The sequence below is a fragment of the Rutidosis leptorrhynchoides genome, chromosome 6 (genome assembly GCF_046630445.1).
Source record: "Rutidosis leptorrhynchoides isolate AG116_Rl617_1_P2 chromosome 6, CSIRO_AGI_Rlap_v1, whole genome shotgun sequence".
Lineage (NCBI taxonomy): Eukaryota > Viridiplantae > Streptophyta > Magnoliopsida > Asterales > Asteraceae > Rutidosis > Rutidosis leptorrhynchoides.
The window spans coordinates 158,803,881-158,820,514 of record NC_092338.1 but is presented as its reverse complement, the minus strand read 5'-3'; the positions used below and the strand labels follow the sequence as shown (position 1 = coordinate 158,820,514).

Sequence of the window (16,634 nt, the reverse complement as noted above, 5' to 3'; positions counted from 1 at the left end):
AACAACATAACTTTCTTTTAAAAGGGTTGAGACTTATTGATTTGTTCAAAAATAATCTTGAGGGGGAATGTTAAAATTTATAAATAGTTCAAGCTTATTTTTTATTCTCATTTAAAATTGTTCTTATTCTTTAGTTCTAGTGTTTGCAGAGTAATGCTTGTTATTCTGGAAGGATTGGCATTGCTGGATTTCATAAAGTGAAGGACTAAAGTTGTTAAGTTATTGAAGTTTAATGCTGGAATCAAGTTAGAGGACCTTTCTGCACTTCTTAGAAGATTAAAGGACTACTTGGAGACCAAGTTATTTTGATGCTTATATCTGGTTTTAGGGTTTCAGTTGGATCCATCGTTTTTCAGTCATTCATTCACAAATTTGTGGTTTTCTCTCTAAACACACAATATCTGAAACCCTAATCATCTTCATCTTCATCAGATCGATAGAGTGCTTCTGTTATTCATTTAATCAATCACTTATAGTGATTGTAATTTTGGTATTTGCTGTTCAAGAGATTTTTAATCTACTTGATTTTATTTTCATCAAAGTTAAGATTGTAATTTTGAAGATTGAAGTATTTTGTAATCGAATCTGATATATTTTAGCATACTCGTTATTAAGATCACGGTCAAATATGTATATCATAATCTTATTAAACCCCTCAATAAGTTGTATATTATTTAACTTGAAGCAGCCATTATTATAGATAGCCTATTGCAAATTTCTATTTTCTGAAAATCTGTTCAAGGCTTCAAGCTGATTAACAAAGGATCTTTTGAAGAGTATTACTTTGTTTGTTGGTAACATAGTTGTTTGATGTGACTCAGAATCTCGATTAATTATCTTTTGTAAGTATGTCTCTCTTGTTATGTTAGTTGATGATGATGATGGTAGTTTAGTATATTGTATGTAAATACAGTGAAACACTTTTAAATTATTATACGGTATATTTAGATGTACACGAAATTTGCAATCGGATAATTCAAAAACTACTCAAAATTCGCATGAAAATTAAGCTAACACGTAAAAGTGTAATCTAAACCATCCCAAGGCAGCCCAATCATGACATCCTTGCAAAAGGTCTCATGTTCAAATCTAGAGGTGACAAGAGAAGGGTTGGAAACAGTTAAAAAGTAATCATGATGGATTGTGTACAGTATGATTTCAGATTACCTGCCCTTCTCGAGTAACCCGAAGAGAAAAAACCTTACAACTTTGGTAAAAGTGTAATCTAATCTTGGGCTTATGTATATAATGTTTTTTATGTAGTATTTGCAACGGTCCTTCTACTTTCCTTAAATCTAATAAAGAGTGATTTTTATAAATTATAGATCTACTTTAGAGATCATAATATCATAAAATATATTTGTTAGTGCTAAGAAATTTTTTATTGGTATATCAATAAAACTTAGTACTGCACGGATAATCATTCAAATATAAGTGATCGTTTTGTATCTTATAGTGTAATATTGCACTAGTATAAAGTATAACTAGTATAAGTAAAAATAATTTAGCAGTGCACCCATATTTAATCACACATCCTTCTATCCTTCTATAGTTTTAAAAGTGATGCACTTAATATAAATATGATGTTTTAAGTAAACCAAATTCAGACTGTAGCATGATGCTGTAATTCAGATGACTTGTACTTTTTTTTTTACATCTTTATGCCAAGTTACAGTTACCTTTAAGAAAAGTTTTCTTAACAAACTGCAGTTGATTAAAGACGTCGTTGATGCCCATTCGATCTTTTGGCGATTCCATTGAACAATTAATTCCAATTTCATAAATTGCAATCAAACACTCCTTGACGGACCTATACGTTTCACGACCATGACGATCATGTGTATTTTCGTCTTGTCTGGTTCTCAATTGGATGGGATCAGTTATCTCCATAACTTGGTCAGGTATAGCCATCTTCACATAACCATGAAGACTCACACCATTACTGAACATTTCATGAGTAGGGTGTTTTCCAGTAAACGTTTCTAGTATGAGGATCCCGAAACTATAGATATCTCCGTATGTTGATGTCTGACTACCCAATCCATATTCTGCATTAATTAATAAACAATCACACTTGTAAAATATAACATACATGATTTGTTTGAAAAAATAATCATCACCAAGGTGGCTAGTGTCAGAGAACGCGAAATTTCTCAGCTAGTTCTAGGCGATTACTCGGTTTTTGCAATTCGAAGAGTACTTGGTCAAAGTCGGTAAAGCTTGGTTAAAACTCGGTCAAAGTCGGTCAAGCTTGGTCAAAACTCGGTCAAAGTCGGGCAAAACTCGGAATTACTCAAAAGATCGGTCAAATTTAGGTCAAAACTCGGAATTACTTGGAAAATCGGTAAAAAAAGGCCAAAATCAGTCAAGGTCAAACTTGGTCATCCTCGAGTTGCTGAGTACTTCCTAAAAAATTCCGACGGAGTACTCCCCGAGTAGCAATTTTTGCAACCTTGAAGGTGGCCTAGTAGTTGGAGTAAATATGGTCTAGGGTTCAAACCTCACTATGTAAACATGTTGGGAGTGGCTAGGGGAAGGACGAAAACGATACCCATTAAACCGCATACATCAGAGTAAAAATTACCCGGTAAGATAAATAGTAAAATCCTTAAAAAAGAATCATCTTTTGTATAATAAGTAATTGTCAACAAAAAGTAATATATACATATTTATAAGAATGAGTTGATGACAAATTACCAGGAGCAGCATAACCAATTGTGCCTTTTACACCAAGCGAATTTGTGTGGCTTGTTGTAGAATCATCATGTGCGGAATATTGAAGTAATCTTGCCAAGCCGAAATCACCAAGATGAGCAACCAAATTGTTATCTAACAAAACGTTACTAGGTTTGATATCACAATGAACCAACGGTGATACACATTGGCAATGAATATAAACTAGCGCGCTAGCCACACATCGATCACAATGTTCAGCCTCTGAATAAAGTTTAGCGACCTAGTTTCCTTATGTAACCATTCATCCAAACTCCCATTAACCATGTAATCATAAATAAGGGCCTTAAAGTCATTTCCCTTAAAATCCATGTAATCATAAATAAGGGCCTTAAAGTCATTTCCCTTAAAATCAACGCCCAAACAAGACGTTATTATTTTCACAAGATTTCGGTGTCTAATATTTCTCAAAGCTTCACATTCTGCTACGAATGTCTCGTGTGCACCACGAACTGCAAGTTTTAGTACCTTCACAGCAACAGTTTCTGTAAGATCGCATAGCCCAAACACAATGTCCTGCAATATAAGCACAAGAGTCCATCCTTTTCTAAAACCAATTGGTATTAGAGGGACTTCCCCTTAGACTTATATACATACATTTGTTTTTGTCTCTCTCCTATGTGGGATAGGTTTGCACCCCAACAAAATCGCCTTATACACAGCAAAACTTTCCAGAACCTATTAGGTTTTCTGAAGAGAAACCATTGGTTGCTTTCTGTAAGCTTCTATATGAAACTTGTGGAAAACTTTCAATGTTTGACTTTGACTTACTACTATCTGGAGAGACCTCCTTACCATACTTTTTTTTATAAACCAAATAACACATTATCACCATAATTAGTAGCAAAACCAAACTTAAGATTATATTAATAATCAATTTTAAAGATCGGTTTTTCGTTGATGATTTTTCCAGGGTACACTCTGGCAACTGAAATTCAGGACTACCGCCGTAAAGCTTAACATTTCCATAAACAGAAACAATGCTCGTGTTTCTAAAGACTCCAACTTGAGGCAAATTTCCATCAAACTGTTGAACGAAAGTGATGCAGGATTCGATAAATGCCTTAATAATGGATTACAAGTTGTTGGGTTTAATGGATTTACACGAATTGGGCTACATGAATATTGGGCAAAATATTGGAATCAAAAGTATGGGAATGGGAAATGTAGACGTGGGATAGGATAGTAACATAAGCATCTTGAAGTTTGAAAGTAGATAGAATTTGTTTCATGTTTATCTTAATTAGTTTAATGTTTATCTTTTATTTGTTTTCCAAGTTTTTAGCAAAAGGTACGGTATTTATATCTTGTTTCATTGTATTGGGAAGTTTAGTTTTGATATTAATAATTTCATTGAATAAAATAGCCTACGGCTTTTGTTTTGTGTTACGTATACACAATCCATTTATCTGTTGTTATTTCTGTTTGGCCACGTCTTTTACATTATTTGGTATCCAGAGCTCAGGTTTTGGCCAAACAATGTTTCGTGGAGGTTATCGAGGAGACTATTGCAGAATCGCCGATCGAGGCAGCGATGGAGATAATCGTAGACTCGCCGAAAGAGGCAACGAAGACCCTCGAGACACAGAAATTGAACGATTATATAAGCGAATCGTCGAGTTGGAACTGAACCAACAACGATTTCCTGCGCATTACGATTCGGAAAGAATCGATTCAGAATCCATTTATGATACTGAACCCATCTCTGATACAGATGGTGAAGATGGAGAATCCATCTATGATACCGAACCCATCTATGATACTGATGGTGAGGTATCATTTTCTTTTTTTGATTATGATTATGAAAGTGATTTGGAGGTAGTTACTAACAAAGACATCAACATGTCCAATGAAGATGTTAAAAATTTTTATTGTGAAGATGTTGATGTTATGAAAAAGGTTTGGAAAACATTCATGTAGTTCTTGAGGATCGGTTAGATGTTCCCGTCATCGATATTGTAGACTTGAGGACGAGTCTTTTCGAAGAAGGGGAGAATGATGCAGGATTCGATAAATGCCTTAATAATGGATTACAAGTTGTTGGGTTTAATGGATTTACACGAATTGGGCTACATGAATATTGGGCAAAATATTGGAATCAAAAGTATGGGCATCGGAAATGTAGACGTGGGATAGGATAGTAACATAAGCATCTTGAAGTTTGAAAGTAGATAGAATTTGTTTCATGTTTATCTTAATTAGTTTAATGTTTATCTTTTATTTGTTTTCCAAGTTTTTAGCAAAAGGTACGGTATTTATATCTTGTTTCATTGTATTGGGAAGTTTAGTTTTGATATTAATAATTTCATTGAATAAAATAGCCTACGGCTTTTGTTTTGTGTTACGTATACACAATCCATTTATCTGTTGTTATTTCTGTTTGGCCACGTCTTTTACATTAGAAAGGTTTAACGTTTTGAGAGACATGAAATTTCCTAGGTAATCTGGTACGTTCCCAGTTAAGTTATTTCTAGAAAGATCTAGAATTTCTAGTCCTTTCAACGAGCTAAATGTTTCTGGAATCTCTCCCTGGATCGTGTTTCCTGTAACGTTTAATATAACCATGCTCGTACAACTCCCAATACTATTTGGAATCACACCAGATATCAAGTTGTTTGCAAAATTAAGTGAATACAAATTCTGCAAGTTACCTACTTCGAAAGGAATTGAACCCACAAAACGGTTGTTCGATAGATCAAGGTTTAAAGTTAACGAAGGTAGAGTTAAAATCTCTTTAGGTATGTTACCTTCGAGATTGTTTCTGTTAAGTTGAATCTCTTGTAACCCTCTACAGTTTGATAAACTATACGGTACAGTTCCGTTAAGATTGTTATAATGTAATAACAGCCTGATCAGTTGGGTCAAATTTCCAACCGATAACGGGACAGAACCGGATAACGAGTTTCCATACAGAGACAGTGTTTGCAAGTTTTTAAGGTTCCCGATTGTGTCGGGAATTAAACCAATGAATTGGTTTGAGTAAAGAAACAATCTTTTGATACTAACAAGTTGCCCAATTTCAGATGGGATGTTACCTGAGATTAAATTATCACCTATTGCCATATGTATAAGTTGAGTAAAATTAAGGATTGATTTTGGCAACAGTCCTCCAAATCTGTTATCACCAAAATCCAAATAAGTCAAATTGGTAGAGTTGGTCAAAGACGAAATGAAGTCTAGATCATCGTATTTTCCAAGCCCGAGTTTATTTCGACCAATTGCAAACCAATCTAATCTTTGAAGTTGGTAGAATTTTGGCACAGTTCCGGTAAACGCGTTATCATCTAATGCTAGATGTTCAAGATTGGTGGAGTTAGACAACGAAACGGGAATGGGTCCCGAAAAGTTATTCATTGGAAGGTTTAAATATGTTAGTCGAGGGAATTTTTGTGCGATGTCGGATGGTAAATTACCCGATATTTGATTATCGAGCAACTCGATGAGCGTTAAGGCTGAAAGATTAAAAAACGAAGGAGGTAAAGCGCCCGAAAGAAGATTAACTCCAAAATCGAAATAGGATAAATTCGTTAACTGGCCTAGAGTATCAGGAATGTTTCCATGGAAACTGTTATAAAGGGCATCAATAAACACAAGGGAAGTAAGGTTTCCAATAAACTTTGGTATTTCCCCCGTTAGATTATTGTTTCGAAGGTTCATAATTTGAAGCTTCGTTAAGAGTACAAACTCGTTCGGTATAACTCCAATGAAACTGTTACCGCGCAAATGAAGTTGTACAAGATTCAAACAGTGAGAAATATTAGAAGGAATTTCACCTGATAAAGAATTGTTTGTAACTGATAACCACCTTAATCTTGATAACCTGCCAATCTCTTGTGGTAAATTGCCTGTTAAATAATTGTTAGAGAGAAAAAGATTTTCAAGAAACGATAGGTTCCCGACTGCAGGTGATATCGAGCCAACTAAGCCATAAGACTGGAAATTAAGGGTGACGACTCTCATGTGGTTAAGACCACATGCAACACCGGTCCAGTTGCAGAAATGGGTCGACCCGTTCCAAGAGGTTGTCATGATTTGATACGGGTCGGACAATATATGCGCCTTAACCGAGAGTAAGGCCAAGCGGTCGGTTTCTTCTCCATTTGGTGCTGAACAAACTGAGGTAAGTATGATAAAGAACAAGATAAAAGGAAGCAATGCATACATAAGATGGTGGTCAACCGTACTTTTTTCATCTGATGCAGTGCTGTTAATATAGTCTTAGTTTTGTGTAGGGCAACAAAACATGATCACTTATATATAGTACTCCATATAACTTAATAGTATTATAATATATGGGAATTTTGTGAAGACTTTATTGTTTTTCTAATTTGTGCTTTGAGAATCTAATAACATATGTCTACATCGAATATTACCTCGTTAACACATGGTACCAAGACTTATCATATAGGACACTTTTGTCTTATATGCTTAATTAAAAAACTTGAATTGCAAGTCTTATATGCTAAATTTAAACAATTGAATTGTAAACGGGTAGACTTTTTCTTAAAGAACACATACAGATATACCTGCCTTGTTAAACCTCCAAAATAGTTTTTTTAATTTCTATTTTGGAGTATTCTAATGACAGCTTAAGGGCTGTCAAATATTTTCAGACACACATTGATTAGTAGTACTCTAATGGTAATTGACTAACCGTCCACTAACCTTTAATAACTACCTCATCTAGTCATCTATGACCTTAATGTACTATGGAGTACTAAAAATGCATGCTTTATTGAATTTTCTTTAGGAATTTGTTTACAGTGGAGTAAAAATATAAACTATTTAAAGAATTTGGTTCTGGGAACTTTGGAGTTGCAAGACTTGTTGGAGATAAAAGTACTAAAGAGTTGTTTGCTGTCAAATACATTGAAAGAGGCAAAAAGGTATCAACTTGTATTTGTTTATGTTAATTTGATGGAGAGTTTGTAATCTTTATTTTTATTTCTTTTTCATTGAAACTGGTTAATGGGATTTTGTATAAAAATCCAACGGGTTCAACAAGGTCAAATAGGTCAACATACCCTAGTTCCTTTATAATGGCATTGAGCACTCGCAACGATAACTTATGAGGATTAACAAGGTAAACCGGTTCAACAATCCACCAACATATTGTCTTTTTGGTTTGGAGACAAAGTGACCATGATGATGTACATTAATGGTGAACAAATCTTTATATTCAACTATAATAAAAAAAAGTTACATAACTGCAAAAAAAATAGAACAGTGACATGTGATAAACAATCGAACATGTCTAACTTACCATATATCTCTTGATGATCATAATCGCATATCCGGTCTCCAAAGCCACGTTCGATTATCATCCATCTATCGCGTCTAGAGAATTATTATCGCTACGTTCAGACTTTTTCTTTTGGAACTACAGTTTGATCTTTTGTTTTACGTAATAGGGAAGTTGCAAATAGGTGTTTAACGGGGCTCTACGCAGGGCTTAACAAAAAAAGCACGTGATGGGCACATATTTTAGCCTGAGGGACTAATTTGGGACTAAATTGTTAATTTAGTGACTAATTTAAGCAGCAGTTTTAATCGCAGTGACTAAATGGATAGACAAAATTGTCCATTTCGTTCCCGTGTTTTCCAATTTTTGCATGTTTCATCCGTATGTTTTATTTTCTGCATTTTTCATCCTTAAAAATCATTTTAAAGTCCCAATTTCATCCGTCTTCCTAACGAAGTAACTGAGTCCGATAAAACTATTCACGGGGACTATTCACGTAATCTTCAACTAATTAAACTACAAAAATCAATTCATCAAACGTTGAGTTTCCCGAGCTCGCCATTCCTGTAATTCAAAGTTTAATATAAATAATTAAATATTATTCTTAAATATATATATATATATATATATATATATATATATATATATATATATATATATATATATATATATATATATATATATTGAAAACTCGGAATTCTTCCATTCCTCTCCGAAACGAAAAAGGAGAAAACTAGCTGTTTCGGGCATCATCTCTAATGGCATTTGGGTTACGGACCCGTCGTCAGTTAAAAAGACGTTTCTTGACTTTTTTGAAGATAAGTTTCGGTGGTGTCCAAATATTAAATTTTTATCTCCTAGCTCTCACTTTTTGAAGTTGATCAGTCAACATGCCTCGAGTCACCATTTTCTTCTGTTGAGATTAAGAATGCAGTTTGGTCTTGTGGAAATGACAAATCTCCAAGCCCGGATGGATTCTCTTTTCGTTTCGTGAACATTTTTGGGATCTGATTAAGCCGGGCGTGTTTGCTTTTGTTCATAACTTTCACGCTTCCAGACACATTCCTAGAGGGTGTAATTCTTCCTTTTTTACTATGATTCCGAAGAAAGAGAGCCCTCTTCTTGTTTCTGACTACCGTCCTATAAGCTTGATTGGTATCCAATACAAAATTTTAGCTAAAATCCTAGATAATCGTCTTGCCACTATCATTGAGTCTATTATTAGCCCCGAGCAATCGGCTTTTATCAAAGGACGTCAGATTTTGGATGGTCCTTTGATCATCAATGAAATTATCGATTGGTGCAAACGAAGGAAGAAACTGGCTATGCTATTAAAGGTTGATTTTGAAAAGGCTTTTGACTCCATCAGTTGGGACTACATCTTCTACATGCTCTCTTTTCTTGGATTTGGCCATAGATGGATTCTCTGGATCAAAGGTTGTCTCACTTCTTCTTTTGCCTTTGTTCTTATAAATGGTAGCCCCTCTGTAGAATTTAAAATTGGGAGAGGCTTAAGGCAAGGAGATCCCCTTTCTCCCTTGCTTTTTTATCATAGGCATGGAAGGTTTACACGCTGCTATTCATGACGCTGTTGATGCTAGTCTTTTTGCGGGCCTCAAAGTGGGGAATAGTCATAGCTGCTGCTTGATTTCGCACAGCTTCTTTGCTGACGACGCTCTTTTTATGGGTGAATGGAGTGACACCAATATTGATAACCTTATTACTTTATTGGCTTGGTTTTTTTTTTTTTTTTTTTTTTTTTTTTTTTTTTTTTTTGCTGTTTCAGGTCTCCGTATTATTTTGAAGAAATCCAACTTAATTGGTATTGGCGTCTCAAATGATGAGCTTAATAGACTCTCATCTGCTATTGGATGCAACCCAGGACATCTGCCTTTTAATTATTTGGGAATTCCAGTTGGAGCGAACATGCACCGGTTTGATAGTTGGAAGGCAATCATAAATAAAGTGGAGAAAAGACTAGCAAATTGGAAAGTAAGTCTTCTTTCATTCAGAGGTTGTCTCACCTTAGTAAAATCTGTTTTGGGATCGCTGGGGACTTACTTTTTCTCTTTATTTAAAGCTCCCAAGATGGTCATTAACCACATTGAATCTATTCGAAAGAATTTGTTTTGGGATGGTTATCAAGTTGACAAGAAAATTCTTTGGGTAAAATGGGAGGAGATCCTAAATCATAAGGATAAAGGTGGTCTTGGCGTCATCAGTCTCGAATCTCTTAATAAAGCGCTTCTATATAAGTGGAGATGGAGGTATGTTTCTAAGATCAATCAGTTATGGGTTAATGTAGTCCAAGCAATTCATGGCTATCAGCACGTTGGATTGCACCCTATCATCAATCCTTCCTATAGTAGTACGTGGGCTAATATCAACCGTTTCTCGTGGCTATGCATGATCATCATGGTTCTCTTCAATCTGTTTTCTCTTTCAAGTTTGGTAATGGCAACAACGCTCTATTTTGGCACGATAGGTGGTTAAATGACTGTTTTCTTTGTGATCTTTTTCCTAGGCTCTACGCTCTTGTTATTGATAAACAAGGTATGGTTACCGATTGTTATTTGAAATTCTACTTGGTGTTGGAAGTGGCATAGACCTCCTAGCAGGGCCGTCCGGTTAATTTTATGGGCCCTGTTCGTTAAGTAAATAGTTGGCCTTTCGGTCTTTCGGATTAGAAGGTTATAACATCTACGATTGTGTGTACGGATCTAAAAAATTATTCGTAATGAGAATTTTGTTGTTATTGCGAGATTGACAATTTATTAAAGTGGTTTAAAACAAGATTATGTCTATTAAATGAGAAAGTAGTGTACATGTTTTTGATGTTTTGTTTACAAAATTTATGCCTTTAAAAAACCATTATAATAACGAATAACAATAATAAATATTAAATATTAAATATTAAATATACTATTACTACGGAGTAATATAAAATAAAAGGACAAGACACAGCATACTAAGATTATTATTAAATGAAATGTTTCTTTTGATCACTTTGCTTCCCACATCGGTCTGCCCATAAGTATTACTTTAGTATAAAAATGTTGGAGCAAACATAAGCAGTCATATTTATTCAGAATTAAAATATCGAATTGATTGTGGACATCCAAATACTCAAGTTGGGTTTTTGTATACGTAGCTATTGTTTGGGCTTTTGCATATATACCGAATATTGGGTCAATCAGGTTACCGGTATAAAGGGATTAGAAGGATTAATAATAATTTATTGGCCCTCAGTATCAATGGGCCATGTGCAGCCGCACAGCTTGCACAGGCCCAAATCCGGCCCTGCCTCCTAGGGATGGGGTTGAAAAGGAGCAATTGTCTCAGCTTTGCAACATGCTTTCTCTTGTCTCCTTGTCAAAGGATGACGATCGTTGGGTTTGGTCATGTACTTTCTAAAGGGATTTCTCGGTTAAAGCATTCGCCGGATGATTGATTCTTCTCTGATGGGCTGCTTCAAGACTTATTGGTGTGCAGTTGTTCCTCCGAAGATAAACGTTTTTACTTGGCGCCTTCTTCGTAATCGCCTTCCCGACAAAGTGAATCTATCGGAACGTGGTATGGTTTTCCCTAAGCTTCTTTGCTCTACGTGTAATTTGGAGATTGAAGACGCCAATAATATCTTTTTTCGTTGTGAGCTAGCGATACAAGTTTGGTCTTATATTGCAACTTTGACGGGTATCTCCCTTCCAGGATGGAACAACTCTACTGCCTTTTGGTCATGGCTTGATTCTTTCTCCCAGGTGACAAGTAAACGTGCAATTTTGGACGCTATTTGCTTTGCTTCCTTATGGTCTATTTGGAGATTCAGAAATGGAGCCGTTTTCAACAATTCGAAGTTCAAGAAAGGGCATATTATAGATTGTATCGTTTTTTCTTCGTTTGATTGGTTGTCTTCTAGATATAAGATAGCTAAGATTGATTGGAATATGTGGCTTCAATTTCCTATGAACTCTTTGTAATTGTTTTCTAGCTCCTAGCTAGTTTTATTTATTCTTCTGCCGTTCTTAAAAATATGATGTCTTAAGCGGGGACGCACTTACAACTCGCCTCTTTGCAATGACTTAAGCAACTCACTTTCATCTAATCTATCAATTTTGACCAGGGCCTTAACGTATTGTTGAAGTGTTGTATTAGTTGAATGCAAAGAAGGTTGACTTTCAAAAAGTTTTATTACTGTCTCGGGAGCATTTCGATGATTTAATTCTCGGAGATAAGTTGCAGTAACTAATCCTTCTGCATCACGTTCGCGAAATCTCCGTGCAAGATTTCCAACATAACTGGACTGAAGCCTTCGTAGAGCAATCGGAAGCTTGTGCACTACAAATACACAATCATCAAAAACAAAAACTTTATAAATAAACTGCCTATATTTATCCTTAAATTTACAAGTCATTATTTAATACATTAGTCATAACTATGCACTTTGAATATTTGTACCTATATCAGATCATAATTTTCGTGAAGTGATATATGATATAGTATACACGGTTCTTGCAAGTCCCGGTTTTTGTTGTTGCTTTGCAACCTACATAGAATAAAAATCAATACAAAAATCCTTTATATCCATCAATTAGTCATTATGGACTTATGGTTATATAACAGCATATAACGAATTTATCACTATAGCATTAACCCTTAAAACCATAAGTCAATAAAAGAGTATAATAGTTTGATGCTTTGATTAACATGGATCATAAGATGGTTTCTTGCAACAATAAAGGTAACAACTTTGATTAAAAATCAATCCATTAGCAGCATTATTAATCAAACACAGATGCACAACGGTTCTTTCCATGTACTTTGTGTCATGGGATAGGGACAAGTCATGAGTTCGATCCTTAGGGATGACATGATTTTCTTTAAACCAATTGAACACCAATAATGGTGGTATATATTGACCCTATAGGGAGGTTTTACCGGATTCGTTCACGGACCCCTACCCGGAACCACTGCCCGAATGGATGTGTTCCCGGGTACCGTCGATCGGGTTCGGGTTTCCGCCCGAACGTGTGTGTTACGTGCAAATGAGGTCGTTGAAAGAAATGATCTACTGATGCCAAAAAAATCGCCGTTAAAAAAAAAAACACAGATGCACAAACTTGTTATAAATCACCATATACTGCCAAATTGAGATAACGAACAGTGCCGGTCTCTAACTGTTAACAAAAATATATGCATAATAAGGGAGTTGTGCAAAAACCCTAGAAGCTAAATAAGTCTAGGGATTTCAATCAATGTTTAGTACGAATTACGTACCAAAAAAATTGATTGATTATAAAACTCAGATCCATAAAAGAATAAGGAGAGCAAGAAGGAATTGATTTTTGTATTTTAATTAGTTAAAGATTAGGTGGATAGTCCATGTGAACAGTTTTTACGTATTCAGTTAATCTTCGTTAGGGTGAGGGATGAAATTGGGACTTTAAAATGCTTTTAGGGATGAAAAATGCACAAAAAAATACAAGGATGAAACGGGCAAAAAGCGAAAAATACGGGAACGAAATGGACAATTTTGTCAAAAGGGTGAATTCCAAAAATACAGAGACTATATTTTGGCTATTTTGTCAATTTAAAATCTAATAAAAAGCTCGTACCAAATATGACTGTAAAATGATAGTGTGAGCTTCATAGGCATGTTTAATCACCGCCACACTTATTTAACTGCATCTAAAACCTCAACTGCACTTAGGGGGTTTTGAATTAATTCGCTGTGTTAATTTCATGTCTAAAACTAGAGCGGCGTAAAGATAAATGTTGGATGTGTGAAGGATATCAAAACAACAAGAAAAAGTGCGTTTTAGTGTTAAAGCGCGTCGTTGCTCATTAAGGTGCGCCATGGCTCAACACTTGGATTGAGGTTCGAAGGTTGCAAAGCTGTCAGTTTCGAAATCATGCTTTAAGCCACGACACGGCTCCTCTAGCCGCGACGCGACTTAAGCCTATCTGGGAGCCTGACGAGGAAAAACTCGTTTTCTTGCTCTTTAAGTTATTTCTTATTTAGATTTGCCTATATAAACACCCTAATATAACCTGTAAAGGTGTGCACGAAAATAATAAGAAAAATTCTATGATTTGCGTCCGTGGAGTAACCCCTTCTCCGTGTTTGGAGTTGGGATATAATCACGTTAAATATCCATGTCGTTTATTGATCAAGCATAGAATATTCGGGTCGGGTTCGGTCCATGCTTGACATCAAAGAAGGGGGATTTAAGGGTCAATTGGGTTTAACTCTCCGGTCCGGAGTACCGTGAATAACCCCCTGCGAGATGAGGATCTCAGCGGGGGTGGTTAAACATAGACCCACCATCGGCGGGTAGTCCGGTCAGCGATGGCTCGCGCTAGGTAGTAGGGTTTGTGTTCATAGAACGTTACCTGTATATCAAGAATGTCTAGTGGAATGCTATGGGTCCGGTAGCGCGGGTACAATCGCGCTATTTTAGATAGCGCAGCTAGTCCGTACGTGGATACTCAAAATAGTATGTGTGTAAGTTCTTCCAGGATGGAACCCCTTGCCTTGTGGATTGAGTCCGTTATTTATAAGGTGATCTTTTTTGTCTTCTATCGCCACGTAATAATGTTAGCAAGATCGTGGCCTGCAAATAGTACTTCCTTAAGTGAGCTGACCCAACAAAAAGTAAAAGGTGTTTTGTCGGACCTGACTCCTGACTGCCATATATACTTTGCCAGCTACAGCATCGCCTGACATGCATATGTCACTACCGCGCTACTGGAACTCAGCGCGGTTTAGTGACTACAGCGCTTTCCATTTCAGTGCGCATCATGCTTGGCTAACCTGGCGATGATGATTGATGCGCTACACGAGCTAATCGGGTATGCGTATCATTAAGTCCCCCCAGTTCAATGGTATGCGCAGGAACTGCGCATGGCGTTGAACTCAACCTATGACCATCGTCTGGCCATTCTTTTCCAAATGCCTTCGCGCTCCTTCATTTTATTTAAATAATGCTTTGTCATGCTGCATTAAATGCAAGGTAATTGAAGCGACGTTTGTCAGTTGCTACAGTGATCATTCCGCCGTTTTCGTCGCCCTTGGTTACCTCGTACATCTTCCTTTCCAGCTTTTGACACGTGGCTCCATCTCCGCGCTTCATATTCTTCTCGGCTCTCTTTCGTGTTTTTACTTCCCTATAAATACCTCATTATCTTGAGACCTCTTTCGTGTTTTTACTTCCCTATAAATACCTCATTATCTCCTCTCCATATTTTTACCCTTCTTTGTTTTCCTCAATCTTGCGCAATTCTTCTCGGCTCTCTTCTCGTTGCTTCTTTGGTTTCGACTTTAACTTCCTCAAGTTAGCGCGCATTTAGTTTCTTTTGCTTACTGTATTTCTATTATATTATTAGTAGATAGCATCTTCTTCTACTAGCGAGCCTCCAAATTGCCGAGCCATCAGGTCCGCTATGACAGCGCGCAAAATTACGTTCTTGGTGGATTGGTACCCATCTTTGGCCGATCTGAATCCGGTAGCGCCCCTACCTAATCAGCGCGCAGACACCGTTATTGACGATATGGTCACCGTGTATCGTCAAGTCATGGTGGAAGGGAATGTGCGCTATCCTTCCACTCCTTTTTTCATGGAGGTCCTTAATCTTTTTAGCATTGGCATTGGTCAATTACATCCATATAGCGCTTGCCGTGTCGCACTTTTTGAGACGATATGTAATTTCTACAATTTCCCTCCCACGCTAACGTTATTTAAAAACGTGTTTTCTTACCGTAAAAGCCAACAGAGTTGGTACGCTTTCAACGATAGGGTTAATTTTATGGCGCATCTGAAAGCTGGGGTTCGTAGGAAATGGAAAAATTCATTCTTCTATATTGACGATTCCTCCATCCCTCTTGCCTTTCGAAATATTCGCGCATGGCATACGGAAGCTACCGACGCGCGACTCAATGTTAAGCCCACACTTTCTCCGATTGAAACAAGAGAGGCTCGGGCATTTTATTAACTGCGAGCTTCCAATTCGCCCTTATAGTAGCGACATCTTGCGAGTTGCTAACATGTGTTCTTATCCGTCTGCCCTGCCAATTATCAAAGATGGCAACGATAATGGTATGCGGCAGATGGGCGATAACTTTATACTTGTTTTATTCTCCTGATGCTTTGTTCTAATCTCTTGTTTGTTTTTGTTGCAGTCATGTGCCTAGACAGGCTTCTTGGATCCCGCAATATCGAGGGCATCTATACCGAGACACCCGAGATGGAGAATGAGGGCGAGCAACGCTCAGGCGGTTCTGGTGGCGCCAGTGGTTCTGGTGGTGCGAGCAACGTGAGAGTTATGCAGGTGACGATTCTCAACGTGTGGGTGCTGAGGGACCCAAGGTGACTGAGGTCCCAACTAAGAGTGGGCACAAGCGCAAGCGCGCTAAGAAGGCAAAAGGTAATTTCCTCCTTTTGAGTTATGGACAATCGCACTACCCATTACATTACTAATCAGTTATCTTCTCGTCTGCAGAGGCTCGTCTGCGATTTTATGGTATGAATGATTTGCTGTCAATACTGGAGGATACGGCGACCTGCCAATTCAACTACTTGGAGGGCATCAAACTCCCCAATTAATTCACGCACCTATCACCCGAGGCAGTGTAGCACTTCGACGTTCAACTAACTATGTTGAA

At 36.9% G+C, this 16,634-nt stretch overlaps 1 pseudogene; it reads right to left on the bottom strand.

The window, feature by feature from the left end:
* Window positions 1–1,609: 1,609 nt before the first annotated feature.
* On the bottom strand, window positions 1,610–6,915 carry LOC139852902 (uncharacterized; annotated as a pseudogene).
* Window positions 6,916–16,634: the final 9,719 nt, after the last annotated feature.